Below are 17,033 nucleotides of genomic sequence, written 5' to 3'. Positions count from 1 at the left end.
CAAGGCACCATCTTAGTGAGGGACCAATGCTCCTCCAACCTTACAAGCCAGTCTTACAGGCTTCATTAGGCCATGAAAGAAAGGTTGCCTTTTCATTTATGAAATTGTTTGTTTGTTTGTTTGTTTTTGAAAGACAACCATCTCCCATCTAAAGTTTCTTAATTTGCTCTTCTTTTTTTGACTAGATACACTCCTCAATGCACAGCTGCTGCCTCAAGGGCACCTATGCAGCCCCCAGTTTCCCCCCATCCCAAACACACAACACACTCGCTGTGTATAATGGTGCACATGCCAAACATCATGGAGGATTGCTTTGTCGATGGCTTTTCTATGACTTTCTAAGCTATAGCAGAGCCTTCATGTCTGTGTTTGCTAGATGTTTTAATATAATATGAGGAATTTGTTCTGTGTCAGCTATTTTAACGCAAATTATAGTCGCTGTCAAAGGTGCCAATTAGACTGACAAGCCTACAAGCACAGGTCTCACTCTCCAGAAATTATGTAGTAACATATCATTTCTGCGATTGTATTGAGGCAGCTGTCAGAAACTAATTCAGCATGTGGGCCTCATCCTACAAGGCTGAGTATACGCTTTATATAGGAATTTAAAACCCAAATGTAAGATAAGTAGTGGAAAATGTCTGCTGAGGAGTGTGAACAGAGAGATAACAATGACTCAATACTAGTCAGCCTGAAAAAAAAGTAACCCCAGCCTGTCTGCTGCCTGAATTTTAACAAGCATAAGCTTTTTGTCAACATTAAGACAAGAGACAGTTTTGAAGGAGGGCAACATTTGGAGGCCTCTTCTACATGAGAGGAAAACACAAGGAGTCTGATATTATTGGCAAAGCCAGGGAAGGGGTCAATGGCAGACAGGAGGTGACAGTCTAGGCAGGTATTTCACAGCACAGAAAGGGAGAGAAAGGTTTTGTAGTGGATCATAGCTGAAGTGACAAGTAGTGCTGTGATAATTTTTCTTTAGATGAATAGTTCTTTCTACCAATGAATGCAACCTCTCTGCCCTCCTCAAGGCAGTACTGACAAGCCAGAAAAAAAAAAAAAGGATCATTGCAGCAGTCTTCTGGTTGTAGCAGGCAAATATGAAATTTGTCTGCAAGAGTGGAGAGGAGAGGTAGCCAATTTATGGATGGTTATGCAGGGAATAAGGAGAAAGTTGTAGCTCTGATGCTGCTTTTGAATCAAGGAGAGAACCATTGTAAAGAAAGACTGACAAGGAAGATGGGGTGGTTTCTGCAGTGAAAAACAATAGGCTAGGGGAAAGATGAGGACCTCTGTTTATGTCTGAGGTAGCAGAACATATATGAAGAAAGTCAGAGATCCAGGCCAACATTAAGGCATGATGAAATACAGAGTAATTTAAGTTAACCAAGGTAAGCAGAAGAAATTACACAAACTAGCTATGTGCCCTGTTTCAAGGCTGCAAGTGAGTTGAAGTGATATAAACAAGAATATTGCCGCAGTTCATCTGTTCCATGCCTGATTTGTCAACTGCAGTCATTACTCTCCATGGCACCATCACAACCTCCCTAGCAAATGACTGCAGAGTTACAGACTGAGGTGTATATGAAGAACAAGCAGCAGGAGAAAATTAATCTGTCATTAACAATCTTCTCTCCTGGAGTGTCTATGCTTTGAGAGAGAAAAAAAAAATAAAAATCTATTCCATGGATAAACTTAATAACTGAAGTTATCTTTACAACCCATGTATTTTGTATTTTTCAGGAAGGTTTATTATTATTATTATTATTATTATTATTATTATTATTTACAAATTTTAATTAAGCTTTTATCTTCACTGTCTCTCACCAACTTTTGTCAGCTCAGCAAACATAAGCTCAAGTGCAAAGTTGTGTCCACTGCAGTAATACGGGCCATCAGTCAAAGTATAGCCACCTCTAATCCATGCATCACAGGATAGTTCAGCTCACTTTCCCACCATTGTGCTGGTTTTACAAATGAAAATGTTAGTAATAACTTTTTAGGCAGCAAAAATATGCCAATGGAGAAGAATCATTATGCAAGACATACATACAAGTCATACCAACCTTTTTCCTTACCATAAACAGATTGTATGCTGTTTACATGATCCATGCAAACACAAACAAAAGAAGCAGCGCAAACCTTATGTAGATACTTCTGCAGTGAATGACTACAATTGCCACAGTAAATGCACTGTCTGAACAGGCAGAAAATTTAAAGACAGTGAAGGATATAAGCTATTTTTAAGGAGAAATTTCTTAAGTCTGAAAAGCAGCTTCCGTTTTTCTGAAGGAAGTTTACTTCCCTAGAAATAATTTACATTTGTGAATAGTTTAGACATTCCAGTTATGTTCCAACTATTACGTTATCAAAGGAGAAATGCATCAAAATATCTAACAGTTAGCAAATCAATTCTTTTGAAAGACCTACAAAGGTGTTTTTGTTCTGTGTGTTTTCTAGTTAGTGAAGCAGACCACTTTCAAACTTAGGTATACAGTTTTGCAGATTAAGATGTGTGCAGCCCTCTTAATGGAACCCAATGATTTCTATGTCCTTGAAACAAATTTTGTGGCAGCTGCTTGTGATCTAGCAAGTATATCAGCAAAAGTGACCCATATGTCAACCTTTCGCTTCACAGCTCTCTGCTGATTGTGAAAGTAGCTTGAAAAAATTCAAAAGGTTCCAGTTCCCTCACTTTAAGTACTACCACATGTGGGTGTTCAAGTTCTTCAGCTATAAAAAAAAAACAAAAAACAAACAACAACAACAAAAAAAAAACAGAAATGTTTATGAGGACAAATATTTGCAGGATTTGTTATAATTCTTTCTTCTGAGGAGGCTAGATGTTTCACATCAGTAGTCTTACCTAAGATACAGTGGATATCTTTTAAAGTATATCCCATATCTTTACGTACAATGTTTTAGGATCCCTTGTGACCATCAGATAACATTGAACATTGTGCATTTTGTAGTCTACCCTTGTACTTCAGTGCTCAACTCCAATTGAAACCGGTTTTGAGTGCTTAACATCTTTTGGTGGTTGTACTGGCATCTTTAATTCTAGCCCCAGGTATGAAGAACTGAAGAGATATACAGAACCTGAGGTTGGAAGGAAAAAAAAAAAAAAAAAGATTTTTTTTTTTTTTTCAGGACTGTGGTTTCATGAGTAGTCTACTTAGGTGTTTTTTTGTTGTTGGTTGGTTGGTTGTTTTTTACATAATTCTTCAAAAGAATAAAAAGTTTTTAAACTTCTATGTCCTTTGACAGTAAGCTGTTTTGTGGTTATAACCACAATCTATGTAACGTTCTTGGTGTCACACTGAAGTCAGTCTGTCAGCATAGAACAATGCCAAAAGATAACAAAGATCAGATAAGAGGTACTTTTCTGCTGAGTAAGACAGTTTTGCAGCATTGGTTTTCTTGAGTAATTAATTACTGTGATATCTTCCATTATGAAGGTCTGAAGTTCTGAAAATGTTGGAAATCTTATTCAGCCTATTTGAATGAAATTATTCAAGGCCACATTCTGAATCATACATATACATGGGAAAAAAAAAAAAAAAGTAAAACATAGTATCCTCTCAATTTCTGTGTTTCTTCACTGGTCTGCATAGATTTTGTTTGTTTGTTTGTTTTTTTTGTTTGTTTTCAGATGGCATTTTTGTTTGTTTTCAGATGGCATTGTAGACAATAAATAATCTCTTTGCAGAATGTACATTCAGGGCACAGTGTCTTGTCAGTAATGTTTTATTGGCTCACCTGTTTAGAACTGGTGATGTGCTGGCTTTCACACACACACAGTTTGGACTAGCACTGCACACAGGGCACCTCAAGATAGAAACAGGAGCATCGACCCAGGTAAGGAGGGACCACTGAAATTACATATCAAAGATGGTACAATGTGATGTACAAAACTGACCCAGCATAATAATATTTAATAAGTTCTTGTGATAAGACAGCATCAGTGAAGTGTCTTGTGAATGAGTCACGATGACAAGGTGAAGTGTAAGTATAATTTTGGCATTTTTTGAAAAATATTGCCAGGAAAGGGTGTGTTTTGTTGCCTCACTGTATGCATGGTACTTTCAGTGTCTGTATATTATTTCTTCTGGTATAAGATGTGATTCTCATAAGTAAATAGAGGATTACTTTCTGCCAGCATGCTGACAAACACATCTTCTCCTCCATGAACTTTTCATTCTTCTGTGAAGCTGTGTTTTTACTAAGAATAACAGGGGCCATGGTGAGACAAACTGTAAAATTGCTGTCATGATGTATGCAAACAGAAAAGTTACTCTGTCTCTTTTGGGTCTTTTCTACAACAGCTAAGGTTATTTATTTGTTTATTTATTTTCTCCAGAGAATTTCTTCTTCATTTTTTCCTTGAGCTTTTTTCCTGGGGCATTTACTTCCTCTGGCCATACAACAGTAATCATTCTACATGGATACATCTGTAACCCTCTAAGAAAGGTGAATGGAAAATGGACAATCATAAATTCTATTAAAGGATCTGTGGCAAGGAATAAAATGAAAGCAAAGAAATCAGTCAGAAGGCACTGACATTAGAAGAGAATCTTAATAATCCTCCTTCCCCTTTTCTAACTGAAGAAAGTTTAAAGACTTGGAGATTGCCCTTTGGGGTACATATATTGTGCAGGAAGGAAAGACTTACCAGCATTAAGAGCAGTATTCCTAGTTTTGCAAAGATGTAACTGTAGCTCTTGTAAAATATATTTGAGATAATCACAAAATAAGTGAACTGCTAACAGAATTGTAATGAACACAGTGCAAGATGCAGAGATCTGCTTGGGAAGCACCTGGGGCTGAGGCATGTTTTGAGTTCCCCTCTGGTCTGATACCTTCTAGGCAGTCTAGCTCAACCTCAAAAACAAGAGTAGGGACAGAAAACTGCAAAGTAGCTTCAGGGCAAATGCTGGAAAGAGAAAACAAAAGAGTGGGCAGAAACAGCATCTTCTAACAGCAAGGTAGAGGTGTTTGGCCTCTGGGATGCGTACAGGAGAAGCTGTCTGAACACTGTCCTGATATCTCCTCTTCCTGGCAAGTGCTGTGCATACATCATGGCACTGGCATTGCTACCACAACCAAGTTTTGCCTGTGGCTAGGTGCATTGGTTTTACATTGAAAGGTTTTGGTAGCAGGGGGCTGCAAATGTGGCCTCTGCTAAAAGAGTCCAGGAGCTACCCCATGTCAGATGAGGGCCAGTTTCTGCCAGCTCCAAAAGGGACCTGCAACTGGCCAGAGCCAAGTCAGTGAGCAATTCTGGTTGGGCCTCTGGGAGAACATAGTTAAGAAAGGGAAAAAAAACTGCTATGCAACAGCATCTGGGAGAGCATGGAATGAGGAACAGCCCTGCAGACCCCAGGCCAGCACAGAAGGAGGACAGGAGGTGCTCCCGGCACACAGCAGCAGTTCCCCCGTGGCCCGTGGAGAGGCCCCTGGAGGAGCAGGCTGTCCCCCTGCAGCCCATGGGTCCCACATGGAGCAGATCTCCACGCTGCAGCCTGTCGAGGAGCCCCCGGTGGAGCAGGTGGATGTGGCTTGGAGGAGGCTGCGGCCCATGGAGAGCCCCCACAGGAGCAGGCCCCGGGCTGGAGCTGCAGTCTGTGGAATGGAGCCCACACAGGAGCAGGGGGTCTGGGGGGAACTGCCTCCCACCCGTGGGGAACCCATGCTGAAGCAGTTTGCTCCTGAGGGATGGATGGACCCCATAGTATGGAGCCATGAGCAGTTCTTGAAGAGCTGCTGCCTGTGGGCAGCCCCTGCAGGCTTGGTTTGGGAAGGAGGGCATCCCATGGGAGGGACCCCATGGGGAGCAGGGGCAGAGAGTGACCATGAGGGAGCGGTGGAGACAAAGTGCTAGGGACCAATTGCAGTCCCCATTCCCCATTCCCCTGCATTACTTGGGGGGAGAATGTAGAGGAAGGTGATTGGGGGAAGGTGGTTTATTTTTCATTTAGTTTCTCACTGCTCACTGTTAGTGATAAGCAATAAATTACATTAATTTCCCTGAGTCTGTTTTGCCCATGACAATAATTGTTGAGTGATCTCATCAACCTAATCTCCATCCCTGAGCCTTTTCCACCATATTTTCTCACCCTTTCCCTCTGAGGGGAAAGGGGGTGAGACAGTGGTTTTGTTTGAGTTCAGCTGCCCAGATGGGTATAACCTCCACGAACTTTCCTAGTGTCCCTCCAGGAGGGCAGTAACAGGGTCCCAATGCAACATGGAAAAGTTCCCATAGAGCATCACTCATCTTCCCATCTTCTAAATACCTTTATTCTTAAAGATTATTTCATATGACCTGAACACAAGATTAGAAGTACAAGTTAACTTTAGGTTTATAGGGATTGGTATGGAGAAATAGACTACCTACTTTATTTGCGTTATGCTGTAACAACATCCTCTATGCCATAAATGAGAATGGAAGAACAAAATCTATTTTGATTCTGTCTGAAATTCACTCCATAGATGTTGTAGTTAACATATTGCTTTTACATTAGATTTTTTTTTTTTTTTCAATTTTGCATTAATGCTACCTTACTAACAGCTAACACACACACTTTCCTGGTCAGAATTTCATAGGTGTAAAAGACACAGATACCATGCCTTCATTTGCAAGTACCAGCTAAGATAAAAAAAAAAAATCCGCATTTGTTCCCTGAACAAGTTTAAGATTTTTTGAGAGTTCCAATGGACATCCAAGATTTACCCACAATTTTACATATGAAAACAAGTGACACTTTCATATGTGTTTGTCGTTATTTACTAAGCTTGCATTCTCTGTAGATAAAAACTAATTTAAAATTTCATAGTACTATTGAGACTACCTGGGATTTTGTTTTTAAGTTCATCCCTTAAAGCCAACAAATAGGCATCTGCTTTGCAAACTCTGTATTATTAGTGTCCAATGTACTTGCAACTCCTTGACACTGCAGGATTCTTATTTTTTTTCTAGATACTAAATGTGTATTCATCTCATCTATGTAATTCCACTTCATACATGGAATAAAGCAAAATATTGCCAAATCATCTTCACATAAATTGCAGATACAAAATAACCCCAGGGCCTGGAAGGTGCCTCCCTAGTTGCCTTTTAGGAGGTGAGCAATTAAGTGGGGTTGTGAACCCTTGGGGTCATATTTTACTGTGCTTGTCTGCATAAAAAAGGAGTACTGGTGGTTTGGTATGTGATACTATAGGAGATGATATATATCTGGAAGTGGCAGAGTAGGAGAAAAGCTGAGGAGACTGCAACTAGGATCATGGTAGGAGAGGAGCTGGCAGGGGGAACCTGCCAGCACCCTCACATGGAGGCAGCAGCAGCAGCTCCATGTAGGCAGAGGAGGCTGTCGGCTAGCTTGCTAGCCAGGCTGCCCCCGGCTAACAGGACATCTTTCAAAGCCAGTGCTGGCATTTTCACCAGTCGCTGCTGGGTATATAACTGGTTGGAAAATTTCTGACAGAATAATGTTTCCGCTAAAGAGACAATTCTATTAAAATTGACACATTTCACAAAAAGAAGACAGCATTGATTCATTTGGACTCTTCACATTCTGAAAAATGAACCTTCTCAATCCAATTCAATGCTATGAAAACAATTAATCTCAACTTTACCACTTTGATTTACCGTGCATTTAAATATTACATGAGTTATCACATACATATAATATATGTAGGTAGTATTCTGACACTAAAGGGACTTAGTGATTTCACTTTATGAAAAAGGCTTCACAGTATCAAAAGGAAACATTTTGATAGTAGATTCACGCTACAGTTTCCACAGTGTCTATTCATAGGAAGTGTGAAAGATGAGGGTTTCCAAAACAAAATGGGAAACTAGGTTTGCCTATGCAATGCACTGATCAGGTTTCTGAACACCTCCGCATGGGAAGCAGTGACTTAAGCTGTAGAGTTCTGCAGGGCAGATGCTTGGAGCAGGCTTTTGATTTCCACAGCCTTGACCATCACCCATAGTTAAGCCAAGGAACCAGCATTGCTATTGTTTTCTTTCCTCTCCTCTTGAATCTGCTGTCAATAGACTCTGCTCTGCTAGATAGCCAGTAAGATGCAGGACTGATCACAGCTGCTCATCAGTCAGCTCTCCCAGCCTTCTGCCTCTGTTGAATTTTAAACTGGGATTCAGCCTTGTAGTTAGTGACTGACCAAACACAGCTGTTAGAAATGTAATGTTGCAGCCAGGCTGCAGGACTCAGCAATGTGGGTGTAATTGGACAATAATGATTGAGGTGTGGAACATTTCCTGGGGAACTGATAACCAGCTGGGAGGAGTTAATGTTCCGCACAGTGCTGTGGCTCATTAACCTCTAGCAGATATTAAATCCCCAGAGGACATTCCTTGTAGAGGTTGTTGCTGCTGTTTGAAAAGGGATGAGGCTGTATTTTGTTTTCTTTATACCTATTTGTTGTCACCTGTGTTATTTGCATGATGGTGATTTCTTTTGTTTTGACAGAGAGAACTATAAGATTTGAAAATTTCCTCCATTAGCCATAGTAAAGATCTTGAACTCACCAGTTGAAAACTGGTTGTTCCTGCACAGCTGTGCCTAGCTGGGCCAACCCCCGTATCACTTACTGTGATACAGTCCTATACTGACAGTAGAGGTATCTCCTTTTCCATAGGTGAAGCAATGCAAGTATGAGGAAGGGAAATGCAGGGGATGATATATGAAGCCTTTTAATTTATTCAGAGAAATTTCAAGGAATCCTGTAATTCATAAGCCAACACTGATTACCTGATAAAGAGAGCTGTCCCACAAACTATTTCTGAAAAGGAAAAGATGTAAAACAAATATGCAACTATTTTTAGAGGACATAACAGTATAATAACAAAAGTTATTGATGGATGCACCTTTGTCAGAGCAGCTCAATAACATTATCAACTAAATCACATCCCCAGTTTTTTACAGTTTTCCTACAGTATTGGAAGCTAGCCTTCCAATTTTTATTTGGTCCAATAAAAGAGATTGCATACAGTTTTATGTCATATTTTGGTACATTTTGAAGTTATTTTCTACTCAGAAGGGGAAATACTCACTGGAAATATCCTAATGAAAACCCAAAGCTTTTCTTTCCAACCTCTCTCTTAAAAATACCAGGGACTGCTCTGGAAGTTATCATCAATTAAAAGTGCTATTACTGGTCTGTCCACTGGAAATTATCTTAAAGTCATTTCTCGTGGAATTACATGATACAGTTACATCAAAGGTGAATTTGGTCCTGACTACAAGAAGAAAGGACAGAATCACGGTGGACAGCGTGGTATTTACATCTGAACATATGGCTTACCAGTGGACTTGGAATTGTTCACTTTGTATCTGCACTGGGAGCATGAGGGAAACACATTAATAGTAGAAGGAATTAAAAAGGCAGAGGCTAAGAACAGCTACCCAGTGAGGTGCAGCCTTTATATATATAACCAGAGCACTTGCCATGAAGTCATTTAAAAAAACAAAAAACAAAACAAAACACTGCTTTATAGCTGGTCCTTAAGAGAAATTCTCATTTGAATTACTAGTTGTTGCTGAGAAACTTTGCAGTGACGTGCTTTTATATTAAAGGGCAGATAAACTTGGGCTCCTGTTGTAGAAAAATTCCACTCAATAACAGGGCTGTCTCTGAAAGAGAGGAGGCTTGAATTATTTTTTTTATTCAGCTCCCTTGTACTGGTAACCTTGACAAGAACAGACTAATGTGGTTGGGTCAGCCTTACTTGTCAAGAGCAGCTTGTCTGTGGCAAGGCTGTGTAGATGCTGGGCACCTGGGCTGTGTTGGGCTGGAGGGGTGTGTGTACTCGGGAGGGCAACCAGCCAATGTGACTGTGCCTAACAGATACAATGAGGGAAGCTGGAGTTGCATGAGGAATATTTTATCGGCAGAGTTTTGACCCTCAACAAGCCAAGCAGTTATTAAGACTGGGACTATGGGCCACTCTGCTGATGCAATGGGCTTTGTTCACTTTTATGTACAGGACTATTTTATATTTTCCAATTAAAGTTGTTTGTCATTTGATCTTCCAGAAGACTCTCCTATGATCTTAAAAAATTGAAGAATACCTGGAAAGCAAATGGGAAGGTCACAGCCTGAGTCCCTAAACCATAAGAATAGACACATTTTTAGACAAGGAAGATTTAAAGTAAGACCACTTGGAAAACTAACTCTGGCAGTCACCATTGACATCTGGTACAAGGTTATAAAATAAAAAAGGGAAGAGATTGAAACATATGACCTCAATGAAATAGCTGTTCTTGTGGCATGGTGTCCATGTGGAACAGTATAAGATAAATATACTTAAATAAGAAGAAAATAGACTGACCACTACTCTCAGGATGCAATAAAATACCAAAGAATATTATTCCTCTCTCTTACACTCTGTAAGTGTATTACAAGTAGAATGAGGACTGAACTTGAAGAACAGAATAATACTTTAAAGAACAAATAATAGGAAATTGGTTTCTTTCTATCCTTTTTTTTTTCATTTTCACTATATATAAATATTGTCTCATATCACTTCTATTGTTCTTCATCTAAAGTGCAAGAGAGCCTCAATGTGTGTGTGTGATGCCAAAATACTCTTCGGATTAGAATTAATATTCTACCCTTGTAACACAAAAGTCATTCAAAAACTGCCATAAATGATATACCTAATACCATAAAACAGTTCTGAGACTGAATGAAGTGAGGGCTTGAGGCTTCTTTTTTATATTTCTTGAGTTCTTATAGGGCTTTCTCTGCCACAATCTTAAAAGTTGTGACCTTAAGAATTTATTCCCATAATACTTTGATGTTATTATGTCCAATTTGATAGATAAGAAATAGGGGCCCAAAGAGTTCAAGGAACAAGTCTATGAGACATAACAGTTTGGAGTCCTAGAGTCTTAGTGGTCTTCCTCAATCTTTCTGCTTATCTCTTTGAGGTTACAGCCTATATAGTACACCCATTCTGCCTCTTGAATATGCTCTTCCACTATATAGATCTGAAATCACTAGGTAACAAGAACACATCTAACCTCTCAGAGACTCAAAGTGGTAATTTGAGTCTGGTCTCCTCTCTAAGAACTGTTAATACTTTTTAATAAATTATTGTCATCAAACGACGTGCTTGGCTGAGGTTGGTTTATACTAGCAGGACTCTCTCAAGAATGGTCATTTTAAATTAAAAAAGGAGTTATGCCTTCTGAGTCTTTCGGGGCCCCAGCTCTGTGAAGTGATTTGGTACTTCAGACCACTAGGCTAAGTAGGCTAACATCTGGAGTCCTATGTCAAGTGAAGTTGTGTGTTACTCAGCAGAAGGGTAAAATTTAAGAATGCAAACTTGTATCTGAAGCATTTACCTTTTACAAGCTCAATGCTCAAGCTATTGGAAACATCCCAGTAAAACGACAGCTTTCCCACAGAGGAGAGAAGGTCTTAGGCTGTTGCCGTTCAAGCATCTGATTAAAAACTGTGCTTTCAGACTGTGAACTGGAGTCATGGCAACCCAGAAGGTGAGTCCTTTTGTATGTCTAGCCTTATACGACTGGCCCAGCTGGGCAGCAAACTGAATAAAAGGCTGCAGCCCAGATGGATAATTGACTAGAGGACAGAGCTGGGTCATTCACACTGAGAAAGAATCACTTTGTTTACAGTTAGCCATATTCAAGTTAGATATCTGTTACTGTCACATAAGTATCTCCTTACCTGATGGCAAAAGGTAAGACTAAACAAAATGCTCTTAAGTGCCTCTATGGTTTATGAAATGTTCCTGGATGAATGAACAGAAAAAGCCCCCTAACTTTTTGATGGCTAGAGCTGGAAAATACAAATTCTCTCCCCTCACCCCCTGCTTTTTTTTTTTTTTTTTTTTGTAAGATTAATATTGCCAAGAGTAGATGCTAATGCAATACTGTGAAACACCTGGTTTTCATCAACAAGAGATCTACCATTCACACATCAGTCATATGTATGCTTATTTAGGCTAATAGCCAAACGACATGGCCTTAAAGTCAGAGATATCTCCCTAGTAGGAAAACAGTCTCAGTTAGAAATGTTGATAGGTTAAGTAAAAGCACCTGGACTGGTTGAAAGAGTCAGAAACCTGCTTTAGGGATCATTTAGAGCACACTAAAAAAAATATCTTCTTTTGTATCCTCCTGAAATATGTACAGTATTGTTCCATGAGACAGCACCAGACAAAAGCAAAGCGGGGGGGGGGAGCCTTGTTTTGTTTTCACAGACAATTTGCATATAATGTGAGGATAACTATCAAAGACAGCATTTAGATAGTTGAAAGAATTAGTTTTTCCAGTGCATTCTTGCAAAGTTCTGTTTTCCAGCAAATTCTTTAGAAACCATTTTCTCAGAGTAGAGCAAATGGATTGCCAGAAATCATGAAAACAAAATGACTGTCACCATTGATTAATGAAAATAATATGCATGCTTGTAGGTGCACACTCACTAATCACATTTTCCATATACAAGCCCTAATCTTATATTTACATTCAAAAATATTTATTTTGCATAAAAGGGAACAACAAAAGAAGCTAAAAGTAAATACTCTGTGGGAGAACGCAGTCTGCATCTCCTCTGCAGCAGCCTGTGTCTGAACTGAAGATGTGACAGTAGCAGTCTCCAACTGATACCAGATTCCTAGTGACTGAATGGGGTTATACAAAGAAAAGAAGAGCATGATATTTCCTACACATCATCATGCTCTTGAATTCTCCAGACCAGGAGGTAAAAGTGATGGTTAACAAACTGATGAAAGTTAAGCATTAGCAAGTAACTCTTTCTTTGATCTTTTAGCAACATTAAGTCCTCCAATTCTCTAAAATAGACACAGTGAAGAGAGGACTGATGTAATTCAGTGCACTGTGTATTTTTAGACACTACAAATTGTACTCAAGACAAATCCCAGCCACACACTTCTAGACCTAGGTTCCCCACCTTCCTTCTTTTCTAACAGACTCAACAATTTCCAAAGGCTGTGCACGTCCCATCTGTAGCTAGAAAAACAACAAAATCAGACAGCTATGCATACAGCACAGTGGACATCCTCTCCTCTTCTCCCTTCTTTAAGTCTTAGGCCCAGTTGGCACCAGATACCTCATTGTGCAGATGGTGGCCTTCCCACTCTTGCAGTCCTTTCTTTTCCTTGGCAAAGACTGCCAGCTTTCTGGTGAGCATCTAAATTAATTTATCTTTGGGAGTGATGTCACATCTTCAGTCCTATCATGAAGCCCTGGTGAATGGTAATAAAAAGGAAAGGAACCAAGACTTGAAGAACATGTTTTGTGTGTATGCTTTATTTGGTTTGGGTTTTGTTTTTTTTTTTCTTCATTCCCCAGTTTCTGCTATAAGCCCATAGCACACAGCCTTAGGTAAACTAGGTTTAATGAGAATGCAACCTGCAACCAGACATATATTTGTATGGCACATAACAAATAACCTCTTTTGCCTTTTCATTATTTGCATGAAACTCAGAGCATATGGAAATGACAAGCAGTAATTGCAGAGCAGCCAGCACTTCCATAGTTGGTTGGACTGTTCTCACATTCAAAATCTTCTCACTTCCTTTCTGACAGTGCACTTGAACCAAAATCTCAGATCCAAGCTTCCTCTTGAACTTTGCAAAGTTCAAATGAACTAGTGCTGAACGGTGCAGTGGCAGACCATGGAGAGCAAATGCATTATGGAAGTGTTGCACTAACTGGAATGGCTAAGAACAGAGCCTTACATTATTGTAACTGCATCCAGGGAAGGCACACAAAATTGCTGTAGGCAAAGGGCTTGTTTTTCCAGTCATTCTGAAGTATTTTTATCTCAATTTCATCTATGTAACAAGCTTTGAGAGTTAGAAAGGAATGCAAACCTGGAAAGGAAAGCCCTCCTGCAAAGGAGTCCCAACACTTTCCTTCCTCTGTGTTCTGGTTTCTCCCTCCACTGCACAAGCCAGCAAAACACAGCTGGGAGATTTACTGGCTTTGGCACTGTTGAGGGACTCCATCATAACTTCACATGTAGGATGGGAATCTTCTTTTCTCTGCCTTTACAGCATGATGAAGAGAGCCAAGAAATGGCTAGCTGGCAGGCAGGTTTTTCTCCACTCTTAATAAATCTATATGCACATTTAGTGTTTCTAAGTGTGTAGAATTCTATTTAGCGTTGGAATTTTAGGAATATTTTTTTTTGTTGGTACTTTCTGGTACAGTACAGATTACTGATTGTATACAATCATATATTTGACCTAAAACCAAATCTTAAAGTGCATGATCCCTAGAAAGCATGATTTATTTATCCTCTGCTAGCAAGGGCAGTAAAGCCAAAGTTTTCACGGGAAAAGTTTCTGGTTGGGCATAGACTAACAAGAGTATTTTGTGGCAGGGTCAGTTGTGTTTTGGCAACACAACTAAGAAATATATACTCTCACTTCCCTCAGTGACTTTTCTTACCCAGCGTCCTGACTGTCTCAATTCAAACTAACAAGGGAAAACCTACATTTCCTATTGCTGAGAACCTGTCAGTCACTTATAACCACTCCAACTAGAAAACACTAGTCTGTATTTTTGTGAATAACTCCCTTCGGTATGAAGGGTCAGTGGAACAGTATCTCTCTCTTACATTGCCAGCTACTCATCCATATGAAATATCAGTTCAGTAAGAAATTACATAAATAAGCCTGTGTTAAAATTTGTATTTATAGAAGGCCTTCTGATTCATCTAGATTTAGTTCAAAAATTTATATTTTGTACAATGTGATTATTCTTTAGATAAATAATTTTCCTTCCTTTTTGAAAGGAGACTTTTTCTCCATTTCCTTAAGATCTTCTGACTTATAAGAGAAATGTTCATAGATTCACATTTTGAGTGGCAATCTTTCTTTGCAATGTTTATGACCCTGACAAAAAGAGAAAAATTTTAAAGATTTAAAGTTATTGCTAGAGTTTTTCATAGGTGAGTTTCTCAAGGAAATCTAATATCAAGCAAAGATTCTTTATTTCTAACAAAACTTTATTTTGGATCTGGACTCCTTATGGAAATAATACTATAATACCAAAGAAATAGTAGAGATGTTGGAAATCACAGGCCATAAACAGAGGAAATAATTCAATTTTGAATAGGAAGGAGCTGTAACAACCAGAATCATACAGGAAAATGAGGGCAGAAAACCTAGGACAGTGAAATGACACCTCATATATTATTTTCTCATTTCAATAGACAGCAATTATGAAGACAACATTGAATTGGTTGGGTCATAGCAAAAATAGACTTTTTCCTTTTGCAAAGAATCAACCATGACCAGGTTCTTCAAAAAAACTCATAAACTCAAGCACCACACAACATTCAGTGGGTTGTACTTCATTTAACTTCACAACTGTTTTAAAAACAAATACTGAAATGCCATTTTCCACTTTTATAGTGCACATCTACCTTCTGGTAAGAACTCTAATTTTCCCAGAACTTAAGAATGATGTACATGTATTTAAGTGGGAATTCAGAACACTGTATTTGTACACACCATGAGGTAGAGCAGGTGGAAAGGGAGTGGGGAATTGGTGATGAAGGATAATTAATGGTCTGGACTATGTATTGCCAATTTCTTCCATTTGAGGAAGAGTCAACATCAGGAGTAATGTTTACTGAGGCTAGGAATTTAGAACCTGGGAACATTTTTTTTTTTTTAAATTTATTTTTTATTTTTATTAACAAGCATATCTACATGGCAAAATGAAAAGAACAATGTAAAAACTGGATTTGGTAACTATAAGAGCCTCCTCCTCCTCTACAGGAAGTGTGCTTTTCAATATACATATATCTCTTTAAATATATATATATATATATATATTTATATAAATATATATATATATATATATATATATTAGCTTTAGATTACATAACCCTGTAATGCTTTGCTGCTTTTTTAATTAGTCTGTTATCATTATCTTTCAAGCAGCATTTCTGAGCAATCCTGCATGTCTTTTAATCTATTCTGTTCAGGGCAAACTCTGTGACTTGTTTTCTATACAAGTATTTTCCAAACAAAAAACTGTCATCATCCTTTGTACCTTAAATTGTACGCTCAGCGGTAGAAAGAAGGCATGACAATTCTAACCTTCTCAGGTATTTGTAGTCAGTGCAATATTGCAAAAACATCAAAAGCATTTGAGCAAAAATTTTAAAAGCATGCAGAGAATGTGAGATACTTTAAAACACTGAGCTTGCAGTGATTGGTATATCCAGCAATGATACTCTACCATGGCCTTTTAAAAGCATTGAATGCCTAGTGAAAAATGCCATACAACTTGGAAGCCAATTTTTAAGCATTTTTTGTGTGGCTTCTCTGTAAAGGAAGGAGAAAGATAAGCTGTTACCTTGAAAGCATTCTGTAAGAGGCACTCTGCAGCTACAGTTGTACTGTGACTTTTCTCTGTAAATTAAACAGCAAATTTCCACAATTACCTAAACAGGTAAATGCTGAATCTTAAACCTTCAGTAGGTCCTTTCAAAACTACTTCTGTTTTTCTTCTTTCAGGGAGCTTTGGTTTCTTTAGCAGCCACAAGAGTGTGGAAAGAAAAGCAGTGCATAAAGGTGAATTCATTAGTTTTTACTCCAACAACAACAACAAAAGGACTAGAGCTGCAGCTTTTGGAGAAAGAAACGAGATACAGGACAAAGGGCAGGCTTAAGGCAGGGCTTTTTTCAGGATACGGTTTTAGTCTTTCCATTTGAGACTAAGCATGTTAACTAGGTTAGTTTGGGCTCAGTTACATCTATCTTAAATACCCAGACTTTCAAAAACGGATTACAATGGGCACAGGAATTCTGAAAAAGGAAATAAGTAGTAGTATAGATATTGTCTATATCACCATGCTTGAGGAGCCCAGGATGTTAATTCTCTGGAATGGTTGCCATACACATAGAACTGTATTCAAGTCTGCATATGACTCACTCTTTGCTTTACTTGGGGGAAAAACTTCTGCCCCACTGCACCCACCCAGAGTCCCACAGACTCTGT

At 38.9% G+C, this 17,033-nt stretch overlaps 1 long non-coding RNA gene across 2 annotated transcripts in view; it reads right to left on the bottom strand.

Moving 5' to 3' along the window:
• Window positions 1-1,743: 1,743 nt before the first annotated feature.
• Window positions 1,744-17,033, bottom strand: part of LOC137853005 (uncharacterized) — a 50,832-nt gene continuing 35,542 nt past the window's right edge. Inside the window, exons 2-4 of one of the 2 annotated variants that reach the window (XR_011094149.1) lie at window positions 3,760-3,872; window positions 2,867-3,099; window positions 1,744-2,733 (exon numbers count right to left, since the gene is read on the bottom strand). This is a non-coding gene — a long non-coding RNA (uncharacterized lncRNA). Of the gene's footprint in view, window positions 3,100-3,759; window positions 3,873-17,033 lie in introns of both variants that reach the window. The other variant, XR_011094148.1, reaches the window with a different exon arrangement.

The sequence above is a fragment of the Anas acuta genome, chromosome 3 (assembly GCF_963932015.1).
Source record: "Anas acuta chromosome 3, bAnaAcu1.1, whole genome shotgun sequence".
NCBI lineage: Eukaryota > Metazoa > Chordata > Aves > Anseriformes > Anatidae > Anas > Anas acuta.
Note: the sequence above shows the minus strand (reverse complement) of the source record. Positions and strands in the feature narration are given on the sequence as shown.